The sequence below is a fragment of the Carassius carassius genome, chromosome 28 (genome assembly GCF_963082965.1).
Source record: "Carassius carassius chromosome 28, fCarCar2.1, whole genome shotgun sequence".
Classification (NCBI taxonomy): Eukaryota; Metazoa; Chordata; class Actinopteri; order Cypriniformes; family Cyprinidae; genus Carassius; species Carassius carassius.
In genome coordinates this window covers 8,065,522-8,088,655 of record NC_081782.1, presented here as the reverse complement: position 1 = coordinate 8,088,655, position 23,134 = coordinate 8,065,522, and the positions used below count along the sequence as shown (strand labels likewise).

At 38.0% G+C, this 23,134-nt stretch overlaps 1 pseudogene; it reads left to right on the top strand.

The window, feature by feature from the left end:
- The first annotated feature begins 16,191 nt into the window (after positions 1–16,191).
- On the top strand, positions 16,192–17,945 carry LOC132107589 (NXPE family member 2-like; annotated as a pseudogene).
- Positions 17,946–23,134: the final 5,189 nt, after the last annotated feature.

Sequence of the window (23,134 nt, the reverse complement as noted above, 5' to 3'; positions counted from 1 at the left end):
AATCAAATAGTACAAGAACAAAAATAAGACAAAAACTGAACAGAAAAAAAAATTATCTTTAATATTCTTTGAAGGTCTGTCATGACGCGCCTCATCATCCTCCTCCTCTGCCGCCTCCTCCTCCTCTTCCTTCTTGCACTATCCAATGACGTTTGATAGGGTGTCCGAGATTTTTATTTTTTCCTTTTTTTTCGGCGCACAAATTTTTTAGCGGATAGGTGTTTTCGTCCACACGGATCTGGCGTTTTGGAAGAGTGAAACCGATGTTTTGAAATCGGGTCCCAGAGTGGATATATTTGAAAACGCCGCCTTTGCGTTTCTTCTCAACGGCGAATCTGTACATTTTCTGAAAATATGGCATCATCAGCCCACGTCTCGCCCCTAGTCAAACACCACTACATCACGTAACAGCAACAAAAACATGAACAAACACTGAACGCTAACATTAACACGGATTAATAAATGTATTGTTCCATGTTCGTTTGTGTACCACGCGCAGCAAATCCATGTCTTCTTCTCCGTTTTAAGTGTATCTCTGTGGCAGAATTAAAGCGCCACATGCTGGTCTGGCATGTATACTACATCGGTTTCGTGTGGACGTGGATATTTCTTGAGACGAGGGAAAAAAAGATCGGGGTTCCGTCTCCGTGTGGACGGGGCCGAAGAAGTAACGGGTACTTACGGTTATGGATAGAAATGTAGCGGAGTAAAGAGTACAATATTTGCCTCTCAAATGTAGTTGAGTAAAGTCATGAGTACTCCCCAAAAATGATACTCGAGTAAAGTAAAGATCCCTCAAAATTGTACTTAAGTACTGTACTCAAGTAAATGTACTCCGTTACTGTCCGGCTCTGTATATCATGTTAATATATTGCCATAGTTAAATTTCATAACATGCCAATTACATGTGATACCAATTTCACATGTTCGCACAAGTTCTTGCATAATTTTTTTTGCCTTGATAATAGAAAATATGAGCTAGGCATCATGTATGACAGTCAAAAATGGGATTTGAGCTACAAAATGACCAGATCCTGCCATTAACTATATAGAAGACATATCTTGTATGTATAGGGCTTATATGTGAATATGAAGAAGCAATACAGGAGACCTATATTTCCTGTATATGCACATATATGCACCTCAATTTTGCCTATATGTGGCATATATACGCATATATGCAGCATATATGCAGTATATATATGCATATATGCAGTATATATATGGCATATATGCAGCATATATGCAGTATATATAAGCATATATGCAGCATATATATTATCATATATGTGCATATATGCAGCATATGTGCATATACACTGCATATACTGTAGGTTTCATATATGCGCATATATCCACATATAGGTTCTTTCCGTGTGGGATTGAATTTGATGATTTTGATTTATTAACTATTTTATGTTTCTGTGCAACGCTTAATAAATGTGACTGACTAATTAATTAACATCTGGTATATGCTTTAAAGTTGCCATTTTGCCCATTTGTTAAAGGGGTCATCGGATGCCCATTTGATTTAAGTTGATATGATTCTTTAGGGTCTTAACGAAAAGTCTATAACATTGGTTAAAATTTCTCAATGGTAGTGTCAAAATGAGCTCTGTTTTTAGCAAGCCATTCTTGTCCATTTTGCTTTAAATGCTAATGAGCTCTGCTGACACCACCTCTCTATTCCGTGGGTTGACGAGCAGTGTTGTTTACTTTAGCCACGACACTTGCGTACTAGCACATATTAGGAAAGGTGATTTACAAAGATTATTAAAAAAACCTTATACTCACTTTTGTAGATGAAGCCCGATCACAAATGATTTGTGTGAACATAGATACATTTAGGCAGTTGGGGGTTCGAAAAGCAACATTAATCCTCTGTGTCTTCAGCGGATCAGATGTCGGGAGTAAATGAAGACTGCTATGTTCATTTTTTTCAGCAAAAATAGAACACCTCAGTCTCTCAATTGGGGATGTTCTTGTCTTCCCCTGCACCAGAGTCGACCCAATGGTGGACAGCTCACAGCTCTCTCAGGGCAAGACAATCAAATTTTGTGGGAGGGGCCTGTGCAGAAGTATGTCATTCTGGCAAGAATCTCAGAACAGCCTGATTTGAGAAAGGGGAAAAAACTGATTTAGTTTTCCTCAAAATGAATAAAAACAGGTAAAAGCTACTCAGAATATGACTCAAAGCTGCAATAATTAAATATGGTATTTAATACAAATATCCTTTAATTCCTTTTTTTAACCAATCTGCTGCTGACATTTGATGATAGATTTAAAAATTAACGCAAAAGTTAAAACGTAATGCATTACTTTCAATAAAAAGTAACTAAGTAACATAATTAGTTACTTTTTTTTAGGAAAAGAATATCGTAATGCATTACTTTTAAAAATAACTTTCCCCAACACTGATTAACACTATATATTAAACCCTACGAACAGTGTACTTTTAACACTAGATAGATTGGCATCATAGGGTAAATGTACCTTTTAAGCTCACATAGCCTACCCATTAAGAACACTACTGTATTTGAGCTCAGATTAAAAAAAAGTATTATCCTACATGATGTTTTAACAAATTTATGTGTTTTTTACTACATACCTCCTGTAATTTCAAGTCAATCAGATCATTGCACACTGAGATATGGTTGTCCATGTGTTCACATTGTCTGGCTGCCATTTTTAAAGCTGTCTGAAAACCAAAAGAGTAGCTCCTTAAAGATACCGTTTTTCGTGCTTTTTTGAAGCTTTGATTGTATTTACAGTGTGCAATATAACATACACTGTAAAAAATTTCCTGTAGAATTTACTGGCAAAAAAGTTGCCAATAAAATCCTGTAAAAATGTTGGTAATTGCTGTAAAATTGATTACAGTATTTTTCTGTAAAACAATTTACAGTTAATTGTTGTATATGAAATACAGTAATTTGTAGTTTTTTTTACAGTAACATTGAATTAAACTTGTATTTTATTTTACAGCAATATTTTGTAATTTCACTAAAGTACAGTATTTACCTGGCAATAAAGTTGCCAATAAAATCCTGTAAATATATTTTTACAGCATTTGTTTGTATTTTCACTAAAGTACAGTTTTTGCCTGGCAATAAAGTTGCCAATAAAATCCTGTAAATACCCCCAAAATTCAAGAAGATGCTGTAATAGTTTAACATTCAAAAAGCTGAAAAGAATCATCTTAATTCTTTTAACTAAAATAAACATTAAAAAAACAAGCACAAAGTCAAAGCTGTTGTAGAAAAATATTTATTAAAATAAGCAAATTACTGCAAGAATGGTAACAATTTAACTGTTTCCAAGTACAGAAAATCTTTTTTAAAATCAGTCACAAAATAACAAAAAATAACTTGTAAGACCTAAAAGCAAGATTCTGGATTCAATAAAAGTTTTTTTTTTTAAAAGACAAGAACATCCCCAATTGAGAGACTGAGGTGTTTTATTTTTTCTGAAAAAAATGAACATAGCAGTCTTCATTTACTCCCGACATCTGAGCCGCTGAAGACGCAGGGGATTAAAGTCAAATAAAAGTAAAAGTTACAGTTCATCCAAAAATGAAAATTCTGTCATCATTCTGTTTACTCTCCCTCAATTTGTTCCGAACCTGTATGAGTTTCTTTCTTCTGTTAAACACAAAAGATGATATTTTAAAGGTCCCATGACATGGATTATTTCCTTTTCTTTAAATGCTTTTTAATGTTTCCTTAGGTGTACTTATATTGTTAGTATGATTTTTACATTTAAAATTTAGAAATAAAAAGCATTTTTTATATCCTGATATTAGCCCTCTGGCTTGAATGCTCTGTTTGAAGGGGCGTGTCTGCTGTGAGACTCCGAGTAAACGACAACTGTTGTGATTGGCTGACATCTTTGCATTCGAAATGCGTATGACATGTGGACCCCTCTCAAATATATATAAATATATATATATATCAGGGGCGGCTGGCCAATAGAGGGCGCTAGGGCGCCGCCCCCCCCATGAGCATATACCATAGACTGCAGTCAAATACATGTAAATACATAAATAAATCATATATAAAATTATCAATATTTGTGTGTTTGAGATAGTAAATGCAGCTAGTATATAGTATACTCGCTGGAGAAAGCGCCCCAGAAAGGCGGGTCTTTGGAGCAGTTTAGCCAATTGCTGATTTTAGATATAAATGTTTGACATAAACTGTAGCCAATCAGCGAGCTAAAATCTAGTCAGCTATGGGCGCTTCGCCTAGCGCCCCAAACTGCGCGCGGCCGCGAGGCGCGAGCAATGGGCGCGAGCCACTACTAAAGTATCGAGTTTATTATGTTTATTTACTGTACATTTTGTGGAACATTTGTTTGAAATCACTCAAAATTTTTGCAGGTAATAGTTGTATTTAATCAGCTAATTAATGACTAAGTATTTTGTTTGAGTTAAATTTCAAATGCAAATAGAAAGTTTGTGCAATATGTTTGTTTTTTTGCAAAAATGTCTCAACCTTTTAATATTGGCATTAAATAATTACTTTTCACAGAGCACTGGTATCCTGGGTGGTTATTAATTATAATAGGATTTTTTTATTTATATAGCCTTTCCAACAAAGTCGCTTTACAATATAGGCCTAGGTTAAGGAATTGAACTAAATAAACCTCAACATCAAAGATAGACATACCAAGGGCAGATATAAATATACAGAGTTCAGTTACAAAGTTAGGTTAAAGATTCAAGCAAGTAACATAAACATTAATAATAAGGTAAAATTTAAAGATTCTGAGCTAAAGAGTAATATTCAGACAAAAAAAAAAAAGGTTTTGAAGGAGAAAAGGGTGAATGCTTGATAGACGTCTTGAGCAAAAGCATTCCACAACCTGGGAGCCACAATGCTATAAGACCTGGTGTCCCATGGTTACCAAGGCCAAGCTATTTAAAATAACCGAATATGACAGCCCCACCTAACATAATTTTCACCAGCCGCCACTGATATATATATATATATATACTACAGCTGTCGAGATTAACAAATCGTGGATTTGTTGATTATATAATTATTTTATCGATCTTTTCCCATCACATGAATGGCTGCAGTGATGAGCATTGAATAGACAGAGTCTGTTTATCGCGTGAATGCGGTGATCTCGTCATTATTGCAACACGTTTTCTCTCACAAAATGCTTTCACCACAACTAACAGCAAACACATGAATACAGTAAGAGCTCCGTTGTGCAGCATAACAGCGTCATTCATTGTAACGGCAGTTTAGGCAAGTGTGCAGATATACTCGCGATGTGTGAGAGCTCCGGAAAAAAAGGGAGCGTTTTTGATCGCTCTCTGTAGTTAAATCACAATTTAAATAACAGATTTGTTTCATGCTACTAAGAGAAACAACGTGAAGTTGACCGTTTAGTCACTGGCTTGATTCACTGATGCATAAACAATATTAAACGATTTAGAAAAAAAGTCTGTGTGAACTTGAATGATTAACTACACATCAGAAATCACTGATCACAGATCAGGCATTAATGAACACTGTTACTCACTGTTTGTGCCGGTGCTGTCGAATCCATATCATAAAAGTTTGTTTGTAACGTCTGTACTGACATTGCGACTGAATTATATGTATTATATTGTCTTATTATAATTATATGAATTATATTGGGCGGGCAAAGCAGAGAAAGGGGAGGTAACATTTCTCCTTATAACGTCACCAGGAGGAGATTCCAGATCAGCCAGTTTGAGCTTCCATTTTCTCAAAGGCAGAGAAAGATAGCAAAATCTTGATTTACACCGATTAAAATTTTTAGAAACTTGGGGACCACATACATGCTAGGGGAAGTCATATTAATGTTAAAAAACCTCAGAAAGTGAAATTTTCATGTCATAGGACCTTTAAAGAATTTTTTGTAACCAGACAATTGAAAGTAAATGGCTACCATCAACTGTTTGATTCCCAACATCCTTCAAAAACGCATTTTGTGTTCAGCAGAAGAAAGAAACTAATACAGGTTTGGAACACCATGGGGGTCAGTAAATGATGACGGAATTTTCATTTTTGGGTGAACTATCCCTTTTAAGCTCAATCAAAAGAATAGCATTATGGTTAACTCACATCTCCTGTTAAAACTCACATTTCTGCTTTTTTCAATTTTTTTCTCTGTAAATGTTTGTGATAAACAACACAAATGCTGGTTATTGACAACATTACCTCAAAAAAAACATTTAAACTGTTTTAATGTAAAGTACCTTTTTACATTTTGTGTAGCTTGAACACTTTTTGGCAGGAGAATTTACTGAACGAGATTATACATAGAATTAAGTGTCATTTAAAGACAACTTTTTTTTGACAACTTACATGCTTAACCACTCAAAGTCCATTAGCCCTCTGAGAATAGACACATGAGGATTAACTGTGTTGTTCCTCTTCTCTGAGGCCTTTCCACTTTTTATGACTGTCTTGGTACCAGTGGATGGGTTGATTCCAACAAAACATCTGCACAAAAATCAGTCAGAAAAACACAAGCAGAAGCTTTAGGATCATGTGCAGTCTAATGAAAATATACCACTTTACAAAAAGCATTCACTGTACTACTAATGTATTATAAAGGGTTAGTTCACCCCAAAATGAAATTTCTGTAATTAATTACTCATTAATCTGTCATTAATTAACTACTAACCATCATTCATTTCCAGGAACACACATTAAGATGTTTCTGATGAAATCAAAGAGGTTTCTGAACCACACATAGACCACAACGTCATTACAAATTTCAAGGCCCAGAAAGGAAGTAAAAACATCATTAAAATAGTCCATGTAACTCCAGTGGATCAACCTTAATGTTATGAAGTTATGAGAATACTTTTTGTTCTAACGTAGAACCTAGAAGCGCTGCACTGTGTTTACTACATTAACAGCGTCAGAGACTGACACGGAAGAGAAGAGATTGTTGAATAAAGTCATTATTTTGGGGTTTTGTTGCGCACAAAAAGTATTATCGTGGCTTCATAACATTAAGGTTGATCCACTGTAGTCACATGGTCTATTTTAACAATGTCTTAACTGCCTTTCTGGACCTTGAAAGTTGTAATGATTTTGCTGCCTATGTGTGGTTCAGAAACCTCTCATATTTCATTAAAAATATCTTAATTTGTGTTCTGAAATGAACGGTCAGTAGTTAACTAATGACAGAAATACATTTTTGGCACAATTGACACAATTACTTTGACACAATTTGTTTGGTCTGAAAAAAAAAGCCTGATACAGCTCAGCATCCACACACAATTAACACTGAAGTAGTTAGCAAAAATAAAAAGTACTCAAAAATGATTCTCCCTTTATTTACCCTTATGTTGTCTCAAATGCAACTTAATGTCTTCTGCAGAACACATATTGTTTTGTAATCGTAATGTTTACATCCATACAATGCAAGTCAGTTGGGTCCTTGCTTGAAGGGACAGTTCACTAAAAAAATGAAAATTCTAACATCATTTACTGACCCTCATGTCGTTCCAAACCTGTATGAGTTTCTCTCTTCTGTTGAACCCAAAAGATTTTGAATAATGTTGAGACAGTTGACAGTAGCCATTGACTTCCATAATAGGAAAAAAAATACTATGTACTGTAAGTAAATGGCTACCGCCAACTGTCTGGTTACCAAGTGTTAAATTGACACCTACCCCTCCTATGAGTGTATGTTTTAAAAGTGTGTGAAGTTTTCACTGACATCATCCACAGTGTGAAAAGGGTTTACAGTTTGTCCTTCCACAAATGTAATCACACAAACAATATTTGAATTTCAGAGCATTACCTTAGGCATCACAAGTGGTTCTCAAGGGGTTTGGCCTTGTTGGGACCCACGTTTTCACGTGGTTATCAAGCCGCAAGCCCTTTACCATATATGAGCTATATCACTCTTAGAATTTGTATCAAGGGCATGTGCTGCTTCAGTTTGGTTATTTATGAGGTTATAAGAGAAACAATGTGGCAAGACGTGCATCCGAATGAGAGAGAGAGACCGCAAAGCTAGACTAATATGTATGAGTTTATACTTTAAGATTTATAGGTCTGACTTGACAACATTTTTACTAGTTTAGTCAAACTATTGTATGCAATTATAAGAAATAATTATAAATTTCCAGTGTCTTCTGCAACATTAACTTATACAAAAAGGATAGTTAAGTTAAACAACTGATTTTTCCCTCAAAAAAAAAAAAAATCTGCATTTCATAACATCAGATATATTTATATACTTATATTGTTCCTAAGGGTTTTTTTTTTCTTCTCAAAGTCAGGTTTATTTTATAAAAAGTCAATCATAGATAATAAAAATATGTATTTTTATTTTTCATTAAACAATTACAATTTGCTCAATCTATTACATTTCTGATTTACAGCGAGTGATGGTTCTCGGATGAACTGTTCACGTTTATTTGTACATTGCCGTATAGCTATCATGCATCCCGCTAAATTATTCGGAGATGAAGTCTGTTTTTTTTTTCCTGGTGTGGTTTCTGATTGATCTGATGCTAGTACTGCACTCCAGCGTTTTTTGTTGTTTAGTGATGGTGTCCAGTAGGATTTCATTGAGCTTTCTGACCTACATTTTTATTTTGTTTTAATTAAAATACATTTCATTTACACTGTATGGGTTAAACAAATCAGAAGCACCGGTTCATGTAAGATGATCACAACCCAGCTTCTTTCCACATTCTCTGGTGCATTTATGACAGCTGATTAATGCCCAAAGGAAAAGTACTTTACCAGATCTTGTCATTTATCTTCAAATCACTTCTATGGGTGCAGGTAGTTTTTTGCGTCAGGTGGGAGTTTGCAGAGATATTTCTCTAGCGAAGAAACTGGGCACATGTGGTTACTGGTTTCTTCAAAGCGCCCCTCTGATTTTCCCTGTTGACATCCAGTGGGTTTTTGTGGGTTTTCATTTCCTTTATATATAATTGTAGCCCAGTTTGTACTGAATACAGTGTTTTCAGATTTTAGCCATGTATATGTTTATAAGCAACTGAAAAAGCACAAAAGTCAGGGCATGTCAAACTTCTCCAGGCCCTCAAAACCCCTTTTGACCTCAGAGGGTTACATGTCAACGTAATAAATTTTGTACCATTTTCATCTCTCTTTAGTTCAAACGAGTCTGGCATAAGTTGTCGATTACCCTCCTTCCCTCTTCGTGCAAAGTGTAACTATGTCATACCACACCTTGTACAATAAACCTTTCAGGTTGCAGGGTCAAGTGCAGCAGATCGCTTCAGTATTTGCTGGTCTTCTGATGAAATCGGAGGGTAATGTGATGTTCTAACTGTACCGGATCATCGAATCTGTTTGACAACTCCTTTAAAAATGTTTTTTGCGGAAATAAATTCAGGGTCTTGCATTCAATTCCATGCACAGCTAAGAGGAGGTTCATTAATGTGTCGATTCGACGCCGATCGAAGACTCAAGTAACTGCTGATACCATTAAAATTCTCCTTTTACTGGTCCTAATGGAGCCATAGAAATTGCACAAAACTGATCTAATTTGCATCTTCATTGTCTGTTGAGCTTTTGTAATTAATATTAAATGAAATATTCATGAAAAGTGGCATGTTTGTTTATTATATTAACTAACATACTCTATGATTAGCTCAGTGAATAATAATAAAAAAACATATATACAGCACGGCACTACATTCGCACGTGCTATCAGACTGTGCACTATGAGTACGTTATAACATCTGGCTGGATAGGATAGTTAGTTTTTCTGAGGAAAGATACTTTTTATTTAATAACAGGTTATGAAAATAATGAAAAAATAATGACACTGACATCAAGCTTGTTTACATCTCATCTGACCACAGATCATTTTTCTCAGGCACTCTTTACTTATACTCCGCCCCAAAATTAAAGTTTTGTCATTAATCACTTACCCCCATGTCGTTCCAAATCCGTAAAAGCTTTGTTCATCTTTGGAACTCAATTTTAAGATATTTTGGATGTAAACCGTTAGGCTTATTGTGGCTGTCCCATAGACTGCCAAATATTGTAACTTACACTGTCAAAGTCCAGAAAGTATGAAAATCATTGCAGAATATTTCATCTGACATCAGTGGTTCAACTGTTACGTTATGAAGCAGTGAGAATTCATTTTGTATGCAAAGAAAACAAAAATAATGACTAGATAACATTTTCAATCTTTTTTTTTTTTTTGAAAAATTGCATGCAGGTCTTTAAATGATTAGATATCCATGTTAGTTCAGTAACCACCATACAAGCAAGATAATAACGATTTACTTTTTTGTGGTCTTATATGGTGAAACGAAAGAGAAACGCCCTCCAACCAGCTTTTTGTCTCTGCACTCAGTAGAACACTGTGTTGTCTTTTTTTTTTTTTACTTCGGCGCTCTCCGTCTCGGCAGCCGTATGTGTGTGCGTAACAGTTAGTTACTCAAGTCCGTGCAAAAGATGAGTTATACAAAGTGTTCTGAGTATGCTGCTTTATTGGTCTCTCCGGCATGCATCCACATTACCCACAATGTTGCAGTGAACACAACTACTCAGCACATCTCTAATGAAAACAACAGAAAACAAGGAAACATACATATCCGCTCTGTTCAATGCTGTACACCCCAGCATGACTGTTCCGGGCTACTCCACCCATAATTCCCTTCCGCTCGTACTACAATTTACGTCCTTACAACATTAAAGGAACAGCTCCTTATTTCCCCTTTGTTCCACAACACTACCCCCACTCTGGATGGTAATTAACTATAACACCAATCCAGCAGCCCTTGCATAACAACATAAAATATATCAACATTTAACAGTGCAAATAACAGAAGAAATACATCTTTTTTTTTCTCTCTGAGGCAACTCCACTTGATGGAGCACAGTCCATCTTAGCGAACTCCACTTAATAGAGATACTAGCCTTCGTAATCCAGCCCCACGTGACAGGGTAAACAGTCCATAAGGCAGAGGGTAGCACGGTGCTTGGATGGGAAAAAGGATGGCATAAAAGTTAATTGCACAGTCCCTTTTTGGAAACAGTCCAATTAGTGGATGGAATCTCTCTTCCACATTGCCCCTTTTGAAGGAGGGAATACCAGCTGAGCGTTTACACACAAAAATGTTAAGCAAAACAAAAATAGCATCATGTTTGGGGTGAAACCAGTGGAGCTATGCTTGGTAGCTCGGTAAGCCATCACAGCCATGGGAACCATGAGATCCCAGTCCCAGTGACACCGCTCTGATACTGGTACTCAGGGGCGTAGTTTATGGGGGGGATGGGGGGGAGGTAACCCCCCCAATATTCAAATCCATCAGTTACAACCCCCCCAATATTTCAACATGAAAATAACAGTAGATCAAATAAAAAATATAATATGAAAAAATAGAATTCATTTATTTTGTAAAAATAATTTAGTTCCTAATCAAATATGAGTATGTCATAATAAATCAGACAAAAAATACTCCCCCTCCTTTGAACCGATTGGTAACGCCCAACCAATGAGTCGCACTTTCACCAAAACAAGCGAGTGGTGTTTGAATGGGAGAGCACACGGTTAATGTTAACGCCAAAAATGAAGAAAGCGCTGCACAGCGGACTATATTTAACTGCTGGTCAGAGAAAAAAAAATACAGCATGTGTTCTGAGAATGAGGTATGAGAATATTGTGTAATAGTTAGTACACACCACATATATTTTAGCTAGCCAATCCATTGCAATGTATTTAGCTATAACTATCAGTATAACAAGTTACCAAAGCAGCTGTCTGTTTTGCTAGTATATTTTTCAATAGTGTCTGTAATTATCAACGACAAAAGTATTCACATCGGTGTTTGTTTTCTTACTAAATTAACCTGACTTTTGAACGAATTGGATGAATTAACGATTTAAGTGGCTAACTCATTAAAACATTGAAACACTGCCGCCTACTGGCGGTTTCAATACTTAATTTCTTTCTTTTGATAATCTCTACTATGTTAGAATTTTATGAATGATGATTATGATTATACACAAATTTCATAACGTTATGAGGTGTATAATCTCTTAACATGTTTTTATAACAGATTCGAGGTAAATATAGCTGCAGGGTAGAAAAGTCAGCAGAGGGAGAGGAGGAGCAGGTGATCAGGTAAAGAAGATGCCATTGAATCAATAAAATAAAATAGGAAACAGTATAGAAAAACAGCAGCTTTGTAAAGTTAGGCTATACATTAATGCCTTTAATGTTTTAAAGATGTGTTTCCCTTTTAAAAAAATAAAATGCATTAAGGTGGAATGTAAAAATCTTAAAATAAATGTCTAAATGTTGTCTCTTTCATATTTGTATATGTCGAATTTGTAATCAGTTAAAGCATGTTGCCAGATAGATAGATAGATAAATAGATAGATAGATAGATAGATAGATAGATAGATAGATAGATATGAAGAAATAAATTATCCAATAACAATAAACATAAAAAAAATTTTTTTGAAAAAAATAACTGGCAGCATACAACGTTCAACCCCCCCAATGTTCAAACTAAATCTACGCCCTTGCTGGTACTGGTAGCCAGTATTTTCCGGAGAGTGGCGTTAAATCGCTCCACTTGTCCATCCGACTGGGGGCGGAAAGGTGTCGTTCGAGTCTTCTCAATTCCTAGCAATTCACACATCGCTTGGAAAACACAAGATTCGAAGTTGGAGCCTTGGTCACTATGCAGTGTCGCCGGTGCTCCGTAGTGACAAACCCATTCAGTAACTATAACCTCCGCAACAGTGACCGCCTGGTCATTGGGTAGGGGGTAGGCTTCCACCCACTTAGTGAAATAGTCCTGCACCACAAGAATATAACTGTTGAATCGTTCTGTTTCATTCATGGGGCCCATCAAATCGATGGCAATCCTCTCCATTGGAGCCCCCACCCGAACAGTGCCCATTGGCGCTTGCGGGGTCTTTGTGGGTCGAGCCTTCGCAGCACAGCTGGCACACGTGCGACACCAGAGTGTAACATCCTCCCGCATCTGTTACCAGTAATACCGTTACTGTAACCGGGAAAAAGTCCGCTCCACCCCGAAGTGTCCACACAATGGTCCATCATGCATCTGATGCATGACATCCTTCCGAAAGACTTTTGGCAAGATAATTTGAGGATAAACTCTGGGCCCTCCATCAGGTAGAAACGCCTTACCAAGATGCTATCTTTTAGATACAATCTCTTCCACTGGCTCCAGTAAGCTTTAGTCGCCGGTCCATAAGGCAACACATCACCCCAGGGGGCCCGTTCCCCACCTTCCTCCATCCACCTTTTGATTGGGGCAATATCACTGTCAGTTGCCTGAACGGAGCGAAGTTCCTCAGCAGTCCACCTTAAGAATGGAGCAGTATTTGCAGTCATGACAGGCTGCACTACCCCCACTGGACAGAACTCGGGATTAGCACTTCCAGGTCCAATGTCAAAATCACACTGAACTGCCTGATGACAGACCTGAGGGTTACTGGAAGAAGGTTCTTTAAAGCTGAAGGCACAATTTGAAAGACATGGTCTCCTGGATAGCACATCTGCATTTTCATGTTGGCGCCCAGGCCGATGCACAACCTTGAAATCATACTCTCCAAGCTTTTCCAACCACCGAGCCAACTGTCCTTCTGGTTCTTTCATGTTTATCAACCACTGCAGACTACTATGATCTGTCTGCACAACAAAAGGTCTGCCCAAAAGATATTGACGGAAATGTGCTGAGAACTCCACTACAGCCAACAACTCTCTCCATGTGGTGCAATAATTCCGCTCCGTCAGTGTCAATCCTCGACTGCCATAGGCTAGTACGCGTTCCTCGTTATGTTGGAGTTGGGATAACACAGCTCCGATTCCAAAATTGCTGGCAACCGTATCGAGAATGAGGTCGCCATGATCCATAGGATACCCCAGAACAGGAGCGGTGGTGAGTAGCTCCTTCAGTTTTTACTTTCAGGGGTCCATTGAAATCTGGCATTCTTTCGCAACAGATCATGAAGGGGCTTGGCCACTGTGGCAAAATCTCTGACAAAGCGCCGGTAGTAAGATGCTAAACCAACAAGTTGTCGGATTGCCTGGGTTATACAGTCTTATTGGAATCTGTTTCCAACACTCTGTGTTTCTCCATAAACCCTTTTGTTGGACTCAGTAACACATTGCCCTGCACAGGCTCTCGGAAATGTGCATTTCCTGGCACGATATATTCACGTCCTGCTTCCAGAACAGCGGTGCGTGCTATTCTTACAACGTGTGCCCTGGGTTTATTTTTGGGATTAAAGTAAGGTATCTGCTCCCCGAACAGTACAATTTTCTTACTGCCAAGGTCAAGACGTGCTTGTGCTTGTTCCAGAAACGGATGTCCAAGAATTGTTTCTGTGTTCTCTGTTACATCGGCTACAATGAAGTTAATGCTGACTGTGTGTGTTCCGACCTGTATCGGCACATGGACCTCCCCAAGAACATTCACATTTATAGGGCCTATTCCTTGCAGAGCCTGTATTGTCGATAGTTCAAGTGGGGGTCGAACTCCTTCATTAATAGCCTCATACCAGTGACGGGGTAGCACATTCCTTCTCGCTCCGCTGTCCAAGAGAGCACATAGCTCCATGCTGTATAACAGTGTGTGTATACACATCTCAGGACCAGCGCTCTTTACCTGGAGAACGGTGGAAGTAGGTTGGATGTCAGCAGAATGGTGTAGTACTGGAGTTACACGAGGCAGATCGAGCCTGGGTGAAGGGCAGTTCCGTCTCATGTGTCCAATGCCTTGGCAGTTGTGGCATACAATCTCTCCCCAATTAATTTTCCCTCGTTTGTTGAATCTTAATTGGTGCGGTTTGGATTCCATTCTGAATGCTTTTTGTCTCCGATCAGAGTGTGGCGACACTGAACCCTCTCCTTCACTTTCACTCGGTTCGGGGCATTCACGGACTGCTGCAGCTCTGGCTCTCCGTTCACTTGGCCTTGCGGCTGACTGCATGAGTTGTGTTACACTGGCGGCAGTTCGTCGTTTGGTCTCGTGTCTATGAGCAATATCGTAAGCACAACCCAGCGTACATGGGCGCTCTTCCAGCAGTCTGTGCACAATGTCAGCGTCCCCCCATGGCATTAGTGAACACTTCAATGCTGATGGAATCCTGCCCTCTTTCAGAGCGATCTGCATAAACAATGGAGACTTTCTCATAGATATCATCTCTTAGCACATGTAGCGGCTCACCTGCCTTGCGGACCCTCTGCCTTAGCTCTATCCCGATGGCGGCTGCATGCTCGGATGACGGCCCGTACGCGGCATCCATTTCCTCCACAATGCGAACGTAATCCCATCTACCCGACCTGGGGTTTTTATGTATCACAGCACCTGCTGCTCCAACCAAACAAAACCTCATCTGCACAGTCATTGTCCTTTTAGACCAGTGATTAGCTCTGGCACAATCCTCGAAACGATTTAGGAACTCTCTTCACGACATTGAACCATCAAACTGACCTGGTCGGAGAGTAGAAATTCTTTCTCTTGGGGTACTGCATTCCTCTCCACTGTCAGATGATAGATCGTAACATGCCTGACGTGGTTTTCTTCCCTGCAGGCTTGGTCTAATAACCTCAGGAAAACAACTCTCATCAGCATTCATATAAGCAGTTTTATTTTCAGCGTCATGAACACTATGCTGGACTGTAGCACTCTCATGTGGAAAGTGATTAATTGGTGACATATATTGTGACATTGGTTTAGCAGTTAGGTCTTTGTACACTGCTTGTGGGTAGTAGTTCAGATTTGCTGGCGTGGTCTGTATGTAACATGGTGTGTCAAATCCACTGTCATATGTAAACTCACTTTCCACAACACTCTTGAAGGGGTTGGTTTCACTCATGGTCTGTGGTGGTATTTTTGATCTGTTAACTGTAGCTGATTGAGGGCAAGGGACAAAACTTTGCTTGAACGGATTATTTTTACTTTCACTATTGGACACTTGAACATCCAATTCATTTAACCAATCCACGAATGAGATGTGCGTCCGTTTTTCCTCATTCCCCGTCATTACAGACATAGCAGGGTTCAATTGACTGCTCTTATTTGTATGAGAGTATTTTCCCGTCATCCCCGCTCTCCCACGATCTGTCATGTTGCTCTCTCTCTCTCTTGATAACATCTGCTTCAGTTTACAGATTGTCCATATAACTCACCGAATGCGACGAACAAGATCCCGGACGATGCCCCCAATTGGTATCTTTTTTTTTTACTTCGGCGCTCTCTGTCTCGGCAGCCGTATGTGTGTGCGTAACAGTTTACCAGTTACTCAAGTCCGTGCAAAAGATGAGTTATACAAAGTGTTCTGAGTATGCTGTTTTATTGGTCTCTCCGGCATGCATCCACATGACCCACAATGTTGCAGTGAACACAACTACCCAGCACATCTCTAATGAAAACAACAGAAAACAAGGAAACATACATATCCGCTCTATTCAATGCTGTACACCCCAGCATGCGTGTTCCGGACTACTCCACCCATAATTCCCTTCCGCTCGTACTACAATTTACGTCCTTACAACATTAAAGGAACAGCTCCTTATTTCCCCTTTGTTCCACAACAACTGTAACACCTCAAACTCCAGCTCTTCTGCAGAAATCAATTCAGGAATCAGTTTTCAAACACAAATAAGCTCTTTTTATTCTGAATTAGGAATCAGTTCAGATGCCTACTCCAGGTTACAGCAGGCTATTAAATGGGCAGAGCCAGACAGATCAATCACAAATGTGTCCATGAGTACTAGTCCAGCTCACACAACATTCACCAAAGCGAACCTGAAAGACAGCTACCAAATTGGAAAAGAATTTAACTTTTAACTTTATGGTGCACGCAAAGGACATTGAGAATAAATTCAAGAGTTATGGAGGCGACTTTTTTCAAGCCAAGCTGTTCTGGTCTAAAACTAAGGTCAGTGACTGTAAACGCTATTTTACTGGAACTACTAATCTGTTGTATTTAAACTCTGCACCTGGATCAGAGAGAGAGAGTTGCATTGAGAATGTTCCTCTGTCACAGGCCAGTGTGTTTGGGGAGGTGCGGGACCTGCTCAACGGCTCCTACTCGGTGCGTCTCCTCCTGCCGTGGGTCGGTGAAGCTCAGGTGGCTGTGCGTCTAATTCACTCCAGTGAAGCTGTGCAGGTCCTGAAGCATCACAGAGATACTAACTCTGAAAGGGTGTACTTTAATGGATATTATGAGGGACCAGGACCAAATAAGACCAGGTTGAGTGAAACGGTGAAGTGAAGTGGGACAAGAATGGACTAGAGAGAATGGGAACAGGAGACTGTTGCTGTGAATACAAAGATCCCCGTACTGGAGAAACATGTTGCTGTCCCCTTGCAGTGCCCTTGTGTACCACTGTATGGGCGGTTATAGAAACCATTTGACTAATAGACAAGATGCTTATATGAGATTTAATTATTCTTGACTGAATTTATACTTGATTTAATGCATTGCTGGAAGACAGTATAACAGACAAACATGTTCTTTTTGGCAGGACACAAACTAATAAAGGTATCAATGGAGATAAGAGCATCATCAAAAAATTTTGTGCCCATGGAAATGAAAATATTGGTATGATGGTCAAGAGTTTAACCGAGAAAAGTACAGTACAGAGATGTTGGGAAATGTGTTGCAGCTAATTCCATAGTCAAAACTTATATTTATTTTACAGACCTTACAGTCTCAATTTGTTCATTTTCCAGATGTAACAGAGAAATGTCGTCTTAGTTTACACACTCCAGTTCCAGCCGGCTTTTACCTGAGTGATATGTGGTCTTTTTTTTTTTTTTCTGTATCACCCGCAATTTTACAACCCAAAATACAACCGAGTGCCTGAAAGACAAACACGTTTTTGTAGCCCTGAGCAATAAAGACATTCACAGACATATGTTTGATTTCATGAAAGCAATGGCCAATCAGAGGCATTCAAGTTAGACAGAATCCACTCAACTCAAAAGTAAGAAATCCTCTCAATATAACAGTGTAGAGACAACAAAAAGATATTCATTGTGCAAGCTTGATTTGATTATAACAGAACTTTGTGAGATCACAATGAAGTAACAGCTTTTAATTTTTATAAATATAATTTGATAAATAAACCGCTTTACGCAATGGAAATGCATACTGATAGATTTATAGAAAAATATTTTAATTATAATTTTGCAATTATTTGTTAAAGTAATGACTTGGTAAAAATCTTGTAATTCTCTCACCATGCACTGCTATTCTTGTTGTGGTGAAAAAGCATTTATTTTGCAGCATTCCATAATATAATATGGGGAAGTCATGGCATAGTGGTTAGAGAGTTTGACTCCTAAGGGTTGTGGGTTCGAATCTTGGGCCGGCAATACCACGACTGCAAGGCACTGAACCCCCAACTGCTCCCCGGGCGCCGCAGCATAAATGGCTGCCCACTGCTCCGGCTGGGTGTTCAGTGTGTGTTCACTGCTCTGTCTGTGTGCACTTTGGATGGGTTAAATGCAGAGCAATGCACAAATTCTGAGTATGGGTCACCATACTTGGCTGAATGTCACGTCACTTTATAATAAAAACAGTACCAGTCACTGTGACTTTAACTACTAAGCATGCCTGTAATTTTTTTAATTACATTGTTTAAGAACAAAACAACCACAGTAAAACACACTCCACCCAATTTGTGGGAACTCTCAAGTTTAACTCATGAGTTGGCAGCCCTGCATATTATGTATACGGTCCCGCTAATTGTGGGGTCATATTTATTGGTGTCACTCACTGTTTTTCAGCAGTTTGTTTGAGATTGTTACAGCGGGCAATAAGAAGCTATAAGGTAAGCTTATACAGTGTCATGTGTTCAAATAAAAGAAGGCTAAACTGTGATGGCAAGTTCAGGGTTGACAGACTGTCACTACAACAATGAAGACATCCATCCAGGCCCTGTCATCATCAAAAATTAGATCGACATATCTTTTATTTACTCTGAATAAATTTAAATTAGTACATTTTTACTACATTTGAAAATTCAGACTATAGGTATACTTTAGGTTTTCAAAAACAGTGAACACTGTGTTTTCACTGATATGGTCCCTACACAGTTCATACATGTAGCTCTATTCTAATGAGCTGGTGATTTGAATCATGTGTTAATTAAACATGAGACATGCAAAATATGCAAAGCGGGATCATGAGGACCAATAGTCCTCATAAATTAAGAACCTCTGCTTTAAGTAAAGTCAACCAGAAATTGAATAGCTTAAGTATTTAAGAAATATTTTATTAGTTAAAATGTATTGGGTAAAATGTAAATATACAATACATAAATAAAAATTAAGATATAGCACAATGTTAATAATTTCCTGAACTGACACATGCAAAACACATAGATGATGGACAGACAATTCACAAAAGATCACTTCTAATCAAACATTTTGTCTTTGAATCCTGATTACAGATTTTATTATAGATTTTATTCTTAAATTATTCTGAATTTTGTGTTTCATGAGTTTGCACCTAAATATAATCAGATTGAGCAAATAGACAGCATATTATGCATGGGCTCCAAACTTACAATATACCCCGGACCCAGAGAACTCCCCATATCACCAAGCTGGGGTAAGTTAGGAGTGAGGAGTTGAGGTTGAGGAGGGATGCCAGAAAAAATCTGTAATGGGACAGAGATAATATATAATATATTATTTACGTAGTAAATTAAATTCAGTGAAATGTGGAAGATGTCAAAATTATTTACAGTCCAGCTAACCATGACAGGATACATGTTGAAGACCTACATAAGACGAAAGACAGCTTTGTATAACATTTGTATAACATGATATAGGTCATAAAGTTTGTCCATTCTGGTAGCCTACACACAGTATGTACTGTACTTTTTCTTCACTAAAAGAGTAGAGGAGAGCTTTACCTTCTCAGTCAAAAACTGACAGGTGTTTCTGTGGCTCAGTGGTAGAGCATTGCTGGCAGCATAAACGTTGTAGGTTTAATATGGGCTGAAATATGTGCCACTAGAAACTGAATTTGAATTGCTAAACTTGAATAATTGCATTGAATAACTGAATTTGAATAACATAATTTGAAAGTGTATTGTTTAATTTGAATCATTGCATTGAAAATCTGAATCTGAATTGTATAATTTGAAATTGTATTTATTCAAAAACAGAATCTGAATTGTGGTCGAATAAAATTTGTCCAACAAAATTTGATCCTCACTTAAAGTTAAACTCTCTATATATCTTCACATTCACTTCTCACAATTCAGATTCAGTTCTCAAATTCAATTTCAAGTTACTGAGACAGACATCCGGGTAGTTGGAGGATGAAGGAAGAGCAATCCAGCCCAGATCGATAGATCGCGTTCATTGGCGCACAGGAGCCAATCAGCACCTACGTTTTGAAGCAAAGTACGTACCCACCATGAAACAAGGAAGAAGTGCTTGCCTTGCCGACTGACTTGACAACCATGGATCCGCCTGGGACAAATATGGTAATGACAATTTTTTTTTTCACGATCTAACGATCTTTAGTTTAATGGTGTAGCTGTTTTGTAGAAACGGGGGAAATTACATCTTTCTCGATGTGTTGCAAACACAGTAGCTATTATCCCACGTTTTTGTGGTTATGTACTAGCTCTGGTAACAACATCTTTGCTTGGCGTTTATTATTTCTAAGCATTTGCCTCTTCCTCCGGTGAAAATGTTGTTGCCGCCAAGTAGACTGGTCATGTCTTCAGCGTGATTATTTACGATAACTACTCCTCGTGATTGTCATTGTCAGGGTACTGCTTACTAAGAGGGAGAGAGAGAGTAGTAAGCCTGTATGTCTCACTATGTTTTGACAAGGAGACAACTCAGAAGTAGTCAATTCAACATATTTGCTCACAGATGCAATACCTTCCCATGGTCCTGTTGGGCCCAGTGCCCAACATCAAACTTTAGTATATTTTTTTAGTCAATAAAAAAAGTCAATATATTGTCGCATTTTAGTTAGATCTATCCCTCCAAGCATCCGTCTCCCCACCAGTGGATTAATGCATTGACCAGTTAGATTTAATGCTTTTTAAATTGACTGAGCTGTTACCATAAAGGCTCACTGTGCTGTGTGATGTACATTTATTTTCAACAGTACAAAGGTTTTTTTTTTGGTTGTCACTTTTCCCATATGATTATTATTGATCAGTTTGTCCTGACCATAGCAAAATTACTTTCTCTCAAAAGTCCACCTTTTAACTTAAACTTAAACTTTTATATGTGGCTTCTGTACTGAGTTTATTGTACACATTTTTACATTTTAATTTTACATTATATTTCATTCTTGTGTTTTGTCATTTCAGCAAAGCTGACTTCATTCCTTCAACTTCAAAACAAAAGTGAGCATTTCTAGGTTTGTACGCTTCTATATTCTCCTTCAAATGTAAATAACCTAAGACTCTTAAACTTTTGGGGCCAAGTACCTCATATCATGTCAAAGAATCCAGGGATCACCTGTAAGCGATGACCCTACAGAAGCAACAAAAAAGTAAATGGCAAAAATATGCAAGAGGAAGAATAATTCACGTACATACACCACAGTTTCTGAGAAACAAGAGGAAAGTGAAAGAATTTAAAGCAATGTTTGAATGCAAAATAGACTGAGTTGAACAGATTACATTTATGTCTGTTTAATTGTTTTTATAACAACATACACATAAATCATAACTTGATTTTGAAAGATTTGTAAACCGATGCTCTACGGTTAACAATGATTTTTGATGATTCCTGCTTCTGATGTCTTCTGACCCCGTTCTGCATGATGTCAAGAAAGTCTTCCAGCATACTGTACTGTATATTACACCGGCAGAGAGGAAATAATTATTGTTATTATATTACAGTTCCTAAACATTTTTATATTTTTCTTTACCACAGAAGCTCTGTCCCGAGACACTCTGGAGCTAGTTGAGACTGATGATTCCCCAATCTTCCACAATGGACTTCACATAGGATGAACTGTTTCCAGTTTCAGCAAAACAGCAAGAATTCATTGATGGATGACTGCACCTTAGAACTCTTCACTAACACTGCCTGCATCACCTGGGCCACAGAGAAAACAATGTTTCTGCCTGTACATAGCACAATTAACCTTTAACCTTACAGCTGAATCAATGCAGTAACCCTGTTAACTACTATTGACATTGTACCAAATGTTCAAACTGAATATACAGAGGAGAACTGGTCCCCAGTGTTTTTGATTAGTCTGGTTTCTCCAAAGGTTTTTTACTCCATTATCTACATCTTGCAGATTTTTCTTTATTAACCACTGTTGCCTATGGCTTGCTTGCTGTATGTATGAAGACTAAAGCATTTAGCACCAACTATTAAAATAGTGAGGGTGTTTTTGACCATATAGACACAACAGTATGTCTTTCTGTAAAGATTCTTTGAAATGTTATGTATTTCGAAAACTGTATAAATGGCTTACATTGATAGTGTGCATATTGCTTGAACATTTATATGTAAAAAAAAAAAAAATCAGTAGAATTATTATTATAATGTCCTTTTTATGTACTGTGTTATATGTGTTAAACTCAATTACAATTGTAATTTCTGTCATCATAATTTAAATAGTGTGATAATTACTGTATGATAGTTTCTTAAATAATAGACAATCAGTAATTACAGTACATTAACTGCCTGTAAGCAAAACCATATATAACAACGTAATTAATTATTACACTTATTACGACCACTGGCATGGCACCAACATACCAAAACTCACTGGTTAAATCTTATGTGCCCTCCAGAAGTTTGCGCTTTGCAAGTGAACGACACCTCGTGGTGCCATCCCAAAGAAGTTCAAAATCACTCTCACTGACCTTTTCCTAGACTGTGCCCAGCTGGTGGAATGACCTCGTGATCTCTTATCACACCGGATCCATGGTGGTCAAGTCAGTCGGCAAGGCAAGCACTTCTTCCTTGTTTCATGGTGGGTACGTACTATGCTTCAAAACATAGGTTCTGATTGGCTCCTGTGCGCCAATGAACGCGATCTATCGATCTGTGCTCGATTGCTCTTCCTTCATCCTCCAACTACCCGGATGTCTGTCTCAGTAACTTGAAATTGAATTTGAGAACTGAATCTGAATTGTGAGAAGTGAATGT